The 10,850-nt window shown below is 36.0% G+C and overlaps 1 protein-coding gene across 3 annotated transcripts in view; it reads right to left on the bottom strand.

Annotated features, from left to right (window-relative positions):
- Positions 1-10,850, bottom strand: part of SYN2 (synapsin II) — a 176,876-nt gene that overhangs the window by 23,545 nt on the left and 142,481 nt on the right. The window lies entirely within an intron of this gene.

The raw sequence follows: 10,850 nt of genomic DNA, 5'->3' as shown, positions 1-10,850 counted from the left end.
AACTTCCCTCGTTCTCATCCAACCTCTAGCAAAAGGACTAAATAGGAAAGAGGGCTCTGCTGAAGGGAGGCAGGGCTATTTTGGCTGGAGTTGCTGATTCCCATCTCTTCAGGTAGGCGCTCTGCTGTAGGTTGTTGCATGGAGCTTTTTGTTTGTTTGTTTGCTAGTTATGCAGCTTGTGTAGTTGAAGGGAAGATATAGAAATTTTATAGAAAGACCGGATTGTGAAAATATTTAAAGTGGAAGAATGTTGTTATCTGTAGGGGTGACACAACAGTCAGACTGAAGAGCATAAAGCTAGTGCATCTGCTTTGCATGGGGTTGAATGGATATAGTAGGAACAAAACTCTTAGTCCATCAGCCTACACTGCACACTATCTATCTTCTTTATAGACAAGAGCAAGTTCTATCTTCCGTCTTTATGTATTCAAATGCATCTAGGAATTAGTCTGGGTATCTGATTTGTCTGGGAATTAGTCTAGGAATTAGTCTGGGTATCAGATACTGGGTATCTGAATTGGCATTTGGATTTAAAAGAATGTGTAGGTTCATTCTAACACTGGACTAATATTTCTTGCACTGTTGTTGAGAATAAGCTGCACTGTAAAGGATGTTATCTAAGCTTGAGGATTTTCAAAATAAGTTCTAAAGAAATTCTCACTGAGACTGAAAAAGACTACCTCGTTTTAATAATGAGATTAGCCTGAAGTCCAAAAGCTTTTGCATTATTTTTCCATTTGTTCATTTATAAGAGACACTAACATTGCACACTAGCAAGAAATATGTTGGCAACACATTTTCTGGGATTTTCAGATTTAGAAGTCTCCTCTAAGCTTCATCACAGCAAAGAGACTTTAAAATAAACCAGCTATAAACAAAGAAATAATAATTGAGATCCAGAGCAAATGTTTCCTAAGAATTGAATGAATGTATGACGAAGCAACAGTTATCCCTCTTTCACAAGTGTGGAAAGAAAACCTCACCTTTTTTAATATCCACTTACACTAAAAAAAAATTGTATTTGGAATGACTGTGAAATGAGTTGCCTAAAACAAGATCTTGCTAAAGGATCAGACAGGATTAAGATCCAGAGGACTGAGTTTTGACTCTGAATTTCTATTTCTAAATACTTCTATGACTGCAAGTTCACATATAACTTTCCTTAGGAGATACTGCTATGTTGTGTACCGCATGTAAGAAAAATATAATTCTATGGCTAAGGATAAAAGCTTTGAGGTGTTGCTCTAAACACCACAAACACTTCAGTAAATCTATAAACCCATCTCAGCTCTGTTTGAGTGTTTTAAAAATAAGATAACGTCTATACTTCTGAGATTTGAATGGTTTAATGCCAGTTGTAAAATAACTCTCATCTGCTTGGATGGAACACAGTTTCATACAAAAAATTGGTTATTAGGTAGAATTGCTTTAAACTTTGCATTAATGTAGCAAAGGAATATAAGTTTTGAGTCTGAAGAGATTAAATATTGGAATGAAAAATAACTGTACACATTCTAAATTAAAATAGAATAGATGTCAGGTTATTGTTCGACTTTCACCTATGACAGATATATGATTTAACAGAAGAATATTAAGTTAAGAGTTACCATTGTTAGGCTGCTAGCTTGTGACATCTGCCAGAAGCAGGGTAGGGTAAATCAGTGTAATTTGTCACCTCATGTATCTAAAAACACAAGTGCAAAATTAGGACACCTCTAAACAGAGGTAATGTACATCAGAGTTCCAGCAATGACATTTTAATGGAATTTAGACACCCCTGATAGTGCTTTTGTGTCCTAGGCAGAAACATGGCACTTCAATCAATGCCCTGGAACTTAGAACCACAACTTAAACTACTTGAGTACTCACAATCCGTGGAGCTTTCAGACTCAATGGCAATGGTCCAGGCTGCTTAATTAGTGAATGTGCCCTGCTGGGCTTGACAGAATGGTTGGTTGACATGCATCAACTTGGCCAGCACTAGCTCATAGTCCTGGCATTCAGTAATGCTTAAGTGACTTGGATTTGATATTGAAGGACTTAATATTTGGAAATGTTCTGGCAGATCTTTCCTCAGATCCAGAGGAGCCTCTGTTGAATGCCCTCAGATATATTTTAAACTAAATCTTGCACTTCTTGAAGACAGTATTTTCAAGCATAGCTGTCATGTTCACATATTGAGGCAGATTCAAATATGCATGACCTAAAAAACAACCATTTTTCACTTGGACAGGTGTTGCGAATCATGGCCGAAAGCATGACAGACACCAGTTGAGTCAGCTCATACTGCTCCATTTTATTGCCCAAATAGCCTAACTTTTATAGTGAACTTTACAGGGGCGGACAGTGTTTCACACAAGATTATTGGTCAAAAGCACTCAGACAAACAACTAGAAGAAAACAACCCCACCTGCAAGAAGAGAACCCCCCTTTTGATTAGCAGTCAGGAAAACAACCCCCTTTGTGATTAGCAGTCAGGTAGACCTAGTCCATGAGGCGAGCTGCTGGTAACAGTATTTTCTGAGTTCCTTAATTGGGCGATGTGGGAGTCATTGCCGTGGGAGCTTCTCACAGTTACTCTGGCAGCTTGGTTTGCTCACCTACAGCAGGCCCTGAGATTTCTAAGGCCTAGCCCTGGTTGCTTAAAGCAAGCTCAGATCGAACAATTGTTCCACAGGCACATGTCCACATCCTGTATGCCAATTCCCAACAGACAGGTTTTGATATTGTTAAAAACCCTCTTGTTGGCTGCCTTAATTGAATTAATATTGCTGGGCAAAGGTATGCTGAACCTAACACTGAACAAGTACTGAGCCAGATGTCAAGTATTCAGAGATGTTAAGATCTGTTCTGCTGCTTTGGTGAAGTACAAAGCTGGTAAACAAAGTGGTAAAAAGAAAAAGTAATGCATCGGATTATCAAGAAAACTACTGATCCCAAAGTGAAATCATAGAATCATTAAGGTTGAAAAAGACCTCCAAGATAATCTGGTCCTACCATCACCCTACTTACTGTCACCCATTAAACCATGTCCCTAAGTACCATGTCCAACCTTTCCTTAAATACCCCCAGGGATGGTGACTCCACCACCTCCCTGGGCAACCCGTTCCAATGCCTGACTGCTCTTTCTGAGAATAAATGTCTCCTAATTGCCAACCTAAACATCCCCTGGTGCAACTTGAGGCCATTCCCTCTAGTCCTATCACCTGCAAGAAGAGGCCAACCCCCAGCTCCCCACAGCTTCCTTTCAGGTACATGTAGAGAGCAGTAAGGTCTCCCCTGAGCGTCCTCTTCACCAGACTAAATGACCCCAGTTCCCTAAGCTGCTCCTCACAAGACTTGTGTCCCAGGCCCTTCACCAGCTTCGTAGCTCTTCTGTGGACACATTCCAGGGCCACAATAACCTTCTTGTACTGAGGGGCCCAAAACTGAACACAGTACTCAAGGTGTGGCCTCACCAGAGCAGAGTACATGTTGCTAATAGCTAAGTAAAAGATTACCAAGTCTTAAAAGTGGTTCAACTGCATGACACTGTTCAGTGTAATAACTCGAGTTGCTGAGAGGGAATGGCTAGAGTGCCCAAAACATACCATTTTTACCCAGTATTGCATGTGGCTGCTAAGAGGCTTAGATTCCTTCTCTATGTTGCTGTTGCTGTGGTTCTCAAGGGCAGAAGGTAACGTAAGTAAGCACTTCCAGTATTCTTGGTGAAGTAGATAAAATCAAGGTAAACTTTCATGGGTATTCAAATTATGGTCACTTAATTCATAATGCTTTTGTCATTAATTTATATGTATTTCAATCAAGAATTCTATAGGATGAATTTCTCTTATCACCCATAAAACATATGCTGAAATGCATTTAATACATCTTTATCTTAACCTAGAAGAGCCTGAGTGTATATATTAGCAGTAATAATAGAAACTACAGCAGCACAATTAAGTAAAGTCTTTATAAGGTTGGGGTTTGTTGTATTTTTTGTTATAGTTTTTCTTTATGACAATGCAGTCTATTTTCCTTCCTAGTAAAACAGCTAATGACAGTTATCAAAAATCACTAATGTTTTATATAACTGTATCTTAAGAATTAAAAATATTTTGGGTAACACTAAAAAAGGTTTTAAAACTTGTGAATGACTAACAGGAATGCCATGATGGCATTGCCCCCACTTTTGAGGGCTTTACAAAGTTTAAACACACACAAGGCATCCTGTTTATAAACAGTCTATTTACAGCCTGTACTAATTTTAAAATATCATTTATACAGTTACCCAGGTCTGTTTTCAGTACCTAGTTTAACTATTTAAAATGTTGGAGTTTCCAACTAAGTAGATTCATAGAAGAAAGTCATCTGTAATTTATCAAGTCAAATGTGCTACTTATGTAGATGGCAGTAAAAACATTGGCAACTACAAATTATGGCCACTTAATTCATATTGCTTTTGATTGTAATTTATATGCATTTAAATAACCAATTCCATAGGATGAACTTCTCTTACCACCCACAAAACATACACTGAAATGCATTTAATACATCTTTATGTTAACCTAGAAGAGCCCAAGTATATATATCATAAGTGATAACAAAAACTACTGAATCTTGACTGAGTCAACAAAATACTTTTATAAAAAACTGACCTTTCAGTGATATGATGCTTCAGTAAATTAGTCTGTGCCCTTTATTGCTAGTGTAGATAAGGCAAGTATTTAAGATTTGGGCTGAGACTGGCAAGAAAGAGAAGAGAAATGCTGTTTAACTCTGATGACCACCAAAGGAAATGGGGTGGGATTAATAAGGGATCCACTGTAATTATAAGACATCAGTAACTGCAAAGGGATCACCCTGTTTGAAGGAGAAACTACACTAATTGTCATTGTCCAGGCATACTTCTCCATTACATAATATGTTTACCACCAAAGGGTTATGAAAGATTTCTTACCTAGAGCTTTAGGAAGACCTAGCTCAAATGCTGCTGGGAAAGACAGAGCTGTGGAGATTAAAGGAGGGGAAAGTTAAAGAATTCTGTGTGACACAGTGAGAAAAGAAGGTGTCAGGATGTTAAAATACAGGAGGGAATGGACAGAATACAAAGTCAGAAATGCCCAAGGATTCTGACAAGATAATGATACAAGAACTTTGTATGAAGAAACAAAAACAAAAACAAACCCATAAACTGGGAATTTCTGGAGAAGATATGATGATCTGCAAGTGAAGAGTAATTAATTTCATTGCAAATCAGAGGAATTTTGGAGGTTCATGCTTGAGAGTATGAGGCCTGGGGAAAAAACAAACAACAACAACAAAAACAAAAAACACCAAAAAAAAAAACATTTACTTTGGTCTTGGTCTTTACTTTTGATGAATAAGATGAATAAGAGAAGCTAGATTGTATTGCTATGTTATGAATGTGTTACTCTTCTGTATTGTGTTTGTGGGACCTGGATGTAAGCAATTGTGGTGAAAATTTTGACTGTAAAGACAGAAGCTGATACAGATTTTAATTGAAGAATTCTAACTATGGGGAAAGTAATTGACATTAAGGAAAAGTAATAGTTCGAGGATGTCATTTAAGATTGAGTGGGATGTAAGGAAAGATGGCGTGATTTCTGAGAAGTAAGGGAGTGACTGGATATGAAGTAATCATGGGGCTTTCCCAGAGGTCTTTACAGCAGATGCAGGAAAGATTTGTAATTGGAAATGTAACCACACCTGAGAAGTTGGCAGGGATAGTACAGGAGGAAATCAGTGGTGACTGCTAGGAAAATTTTACAGTTCCTCTTGCAGTGGGTGAATAACAACATTTGCAGAAAAAAAGTAAGAACAACTGGGAAAGTGAATCAGACATCCCTAGATGAAGGACTCAAAGTTTGAAGACAAACTTCTATGGTTGTATTTCAATCTGGAATGAAAAGAAACCCAGAATATCCCTCTGTAGTAGTTTGATAAATTGTAGCACCTTCAGAAATGGTGTCTATTACAGTAAGACCTAAAAAAAAAAAAAAAATAAATAAAATAAAATAAATAAATTCTGTTTCTTAATTTCTTATATTGTCTTACAGTTACTGAAAATATTGCCTAGGAAATCCAAATGGTTTCCATCTTGCTACGTTATAAATTACTTGGAAACTAACTTTAATATAGCTTAGGTTGAAAATAAGCAAGCAGAAATAAGACACCTACAGTAGCCACCCACCCATTCAATTCTGAGCAAAATTTGGTAACTGCCTGTGAGGCTGCCTTAAAGGATTCTGTTACATTTCTTCTCTTTTACTGCATTCATCATCATGATGTGAGCTTTTTGTTTTGTTTCCCAGAGGTTTGGTTTTCCAAGAATGAATCATGAGAGATATTCAGTGCAGTCAGAAACATGAAATGCTCAAGTATGTATTCCTTCTGGTATAAAAACTACAGAAGTATTAATTTAAAAAGTAAAAGATTAAAAGTCTTTCTCCCATTTAAGATGTTAAAGCTTAATGGACCTTAATTTGATGTTGTATTAGCAAGAATTGGTAAGGCAGTTACAACAGTGTACGTTGAAATGATGTGTTCATGAAATCCTTATTTTTACAGTTTGTCTCTGGTGTGATCACAGAATCACAGAATTTCTAGGTTGGAAGAGACCTCAAGATCATCGAGTCCAACCTCTAACCTAACACTAACAGTCCCCACTAAACCATATCCCTAAGCTCTACATCTAAACGTCTTTTGAAGACTTCCAGGGATGGTGACTCCACCACCTCCCTGGGCAGCCTGTTCCAGTGCCTAACAACCCTTTCAGTAAAGAAGTGATGATGCTTGGCAGATGAGTATTCAAATTGAAGTGAAAAGAACAGAAACTATATGAATAGCTAAGCTCATTAGACACAGTCATGACATGAACTTCCTCTTGAGCAACCTGGCAATCCTTCCTTTTAAGCTAAGTGATTCTTTAATTAATTTCTCCCTTGTAGGGTTTTGGAGATGGTTCTTTGGAGGACAAAAGTAAAAGGCAAAACAAAACAAAACAAATAAAACAAAACAAAACAAAAATCCCACAGGGTTCCTCTAGAGAAAGATTTTTTTCTTGGGAATTTTTCTTTTTCTTTTGGTTCTTCTAAAAGGCAAAGTTAGTTCTTTTAAAAGGCAAAGTTACCTCTTACAGCCCTCCTCTAAGAAAAACTGTAGAGAACTTCTGGCTTCACAGAAAAACAGAGGCTGTATTATGTTTGAATGTTTGTTTATTATGTTTGAAGTAGCATTGGAGTAGCATTTACAGCTGTGCGGAAAGATGAATGACACACTGAAAATGTATCTTTTTTGTCATTATTGGGGGAAAAAATAGTAGTATTGGCCTGAGCTCTTTCGAATGACTAGAAACTCTAGGGTGTAAAAAAAAAGTACAAAGATACCAATGTACAAAGTAGCACCAGACAACAGACCCAGATCTATAAAATGCGCCCAAAAGCTAAAAATATGAGAAGGTGTACTTAACACTGCAGTTTATTCTTATTGTTTATTACATGGAGAACTACCAGGTCAAAGGAACATGCACATCACACGAGGGAGGCATCTACAGAAGCTCATAGTAATTTGGATCTGTGTATTTCTCTATTTCCTAACAACATTTATGTACGTAGAAATTAAATGTCTGGAACTGTATTTCAGTGTCACTAAATAACCTTCTTTTTTTTTTTTTTCCTTTTAGCTCTCTAATCCTTTCACATTGTTCCTGAGCAGGCAGGAACTCTACTTACAGCAAGCACACTTTCTATAACTTGAACAGTCATGAAGCTTTAGAATAACTTATGTAAAAATTATTATTTTAACCAAATATATATGGAAGAGAAACTAAAATAGAAAAAAAAAAATCAAGTAACCATCTTGAAGAGGTGGAGAATGATGACTGGATCTAACATTAAGAACCAATACATTCTTACCTGCAATGTAAGCATATTGTACTAGATCATAGATTAAAAAATCACTTTCGTATGCTGTTTTTTTAAGAAGTACAGCTACAATATTAAATTCATGAGACACAGTGTCATTCTGATTCTGTAATATCAGCCACTGGTACAATTTGTTCCTCCATGTTTTGGGGAATGAAAGAAAACAGAATGTTAAAACAAGGAATGACAACATGACCGTCACAAAGCAGCTGAATGGCAACATTACCAAAATAATAAAATTATTGATATAGGATTTGAAAGTAAATGAAAATAAGAAGTTAATTAATAGCTTTCCAGACATAGATATATAAAGTTCATGTCTTATACATGACATTAGTTAAGAATGGATTTTTGAATGCATACGCGGTGTTACATGTAATATTTAAGTACTGTAGGTATTTTAAAACTATTGTCTTGAATTATGCATGTTCCAAAGCTCTTGTTGAACACCTTTGTCAAAACATAAATATGCATTAAGTACTCATTCCTGTAAAATGCTGTTCTCCCAAATTCATTACAGAGAATCCTTCTGTATTTTCTGTCTAGAACGCTGAACATGTGAAAGATAGTTTAGCACTGTTGTACCTTAATTCACATTCATTCTGAATCTGGTCAAAACGTATGTATGCTTTCCTGCTTGTGGCTACACTGGTTTAAAACGATCATATCTGCATACATTATTTCATACATTAGTAAGTTTGTATGCTTCCTGTCTGATCACATGTCCAGAATGAAAGTGTAAGTAACACAGAAAGCTTTAGTTTTGTAATAGATGTACCAGTCACCAGGAAAACTTGAGAGCAGGGGTTTCAGTTTGGTACTGCAACTGGGGAGTGACCATAGCATTTACAGACCAATTGTCCTGTTCAGCTACTGGTTTTTGATTGCAGCATTTACAAGCTAGCTTTAATGACACATTTATCTTCCCATGTTGAAAGTACACAAAAAATAGAAATTTTTCCTGTATGGGGACAGACATTTTTCTGCTCTTCATTCTATAACAGAATTATAGTGCAATAACCATTACAATTATAGTGCAATAACTGTTGACGTAAGCTGTTTTTTTTAGTAGCAAATGATCATAAGTTTTACAGATGTTCTATTGGATGTGAACTTTGCAAACAATTCTACATTTCAATGGGTTATAGAGATTCTAAATATTCCTGCTGATAAGCATTACCATCTTCCAAACAATTCAGATGATTCTATAGGACTGCAAGTATTATCATGCTTCTATCCACTCATTTATTTTATTTTTTTTTATTTTTTTTTACTGTACATCTATTATGTACAGTACTTAAAATGCTCTACAAACACAGTTCATGATGTGTCCTGCAGTCAGAACTCTCTCTCTTTTTTTAAATTATTTTTTTTTAGTATGAATGTATCTGGCATGGAAAACTATAGCATTTGTTCAGCAGCAGGGATTGAAGTTCTCTGCTGTTCCATTCTATAATTTTTGTTGGCTATTTTATTGTGGAAAAACTACTCCCCCTTCTCCTTCTACCCAAAAGAGCAACCAGGTCTGGTTACTTTGTGTACACTGACCAGTGGAAGTCGATGGCAATGGTTGGATTTCCTCTCAAATTTCAAAACAATGCAATATCAAAAATGTTGGAACTGGAGTTCAGTTAACAGAAGTGGTGTGTTTAGTCTGATAGGAATTTGCTAAATGAGGAATACAAGAAAAATGTCAAATAATAAAATAAAAAATGCATCCTTAACTTCCACTGGGAGCAGAAAACAGCAGGAAGAAACGGGAGCAGGGTATAAACGAGATCATTTGGAGATACTAAGTAGAGTGGGTTGAAGCCAGACATTTTTCAGATTAGATTTAGCTACAGTCTGTAGGAAATAAGAAAGATTTTTTTTACTCTTGTTCTTACAAGGATATACTTGTTAAATGGTCTCCTATTCAAGCTTTGTATCTTTTTGCCAGTGATCTTTCAGTTTTTAAGCGTTACCCTATGAGGTAACTAGGATCTTAAGTCTTAAAATAATATTTTATTTTATTTTATTTTATTTTATTTTATTTTATTTTATTTTATTTTATTTTATTTTATTTTATTTTATTTTATTTTATTTTATAGTTAAAGTTGTAGTATAAAAATGTAGTGGCTTAAAGCCAGCCAAATCAGTATGAGCTACCCCTAATGTAATGAATTTAGTCATATTGGGAAGTGTCTAAATTGGGATCCTCTGAGACTTTTAGGGGCCATAAGAACTGCAGAGTATCCTATAAAGCTTTGAATGGCATAAGGGAAGCTGTCAAAGTCCAAGTACTGGAGAGAATTTTAATTGCAAGCAGAAATCGATACCTTCTCAGTAAGCAGACTATGTCAGATACACCTGTGCCTACAGCCAAAGAGTGAAGCAGAACACCTGACAAATTTTATGTTCAGGAATTTCCTCTATTTTGTCTCACCAGAAGTCAGAGCAGTCTGTTCTCAGAAAGAGAAGAATATATTTTTTCCACTTTTTCAAATCTCAGTCAGGTTTCACTGGGGCAACCATTACAGACTTAACAGGACCTTTTGGTGGGATGGACTGCACTATACAAAGGAACAAAAGAGGAGGTTTAGTGTGGAATCCTACATTTTATATTACAGCGAGTTAAAATTCAGTAAAACACAGTAAGTTCTGGCTTGGCTGGACAGGCTAATGATACAGGATTTCTTGAAATCTTCCTCGGTATATCAGGAGGTAGTGACTAATTATGTTTGATTTGCTTGTAATTCTACAAGCTGCTCAGCCTTTTAAAGTGTTATTGATTGATTTGGGAATTCTTAGCACTTACAATAATGAGAAATGAATTTGTGAAATTACAAAAGTTTAACACTGTGGCAAAACAAAGATTTTTATTTTTGCAGAGCTTTTCTGTTATAAATGGATATAAATAACTGAAGAAGGAAATCCATCTATAAC

The sequence above is a fragment of the Anas acuta genome, chromosome 11, assembly GCF_963932015.1.
Source record: "Anas acuta chromosome 11, bAnaAcu1.1, whole genome shotgun sequence".
Taxonomy (NCBI): domain Eukaryota; kingdom Metazoa; phylum Chordata; class Aves; order Anseriformes; family Anatidae; genus Anas; species Anas acuta.
This window is presented reverse-complemented; position numbering and strand designations above follow the sequence as displayed.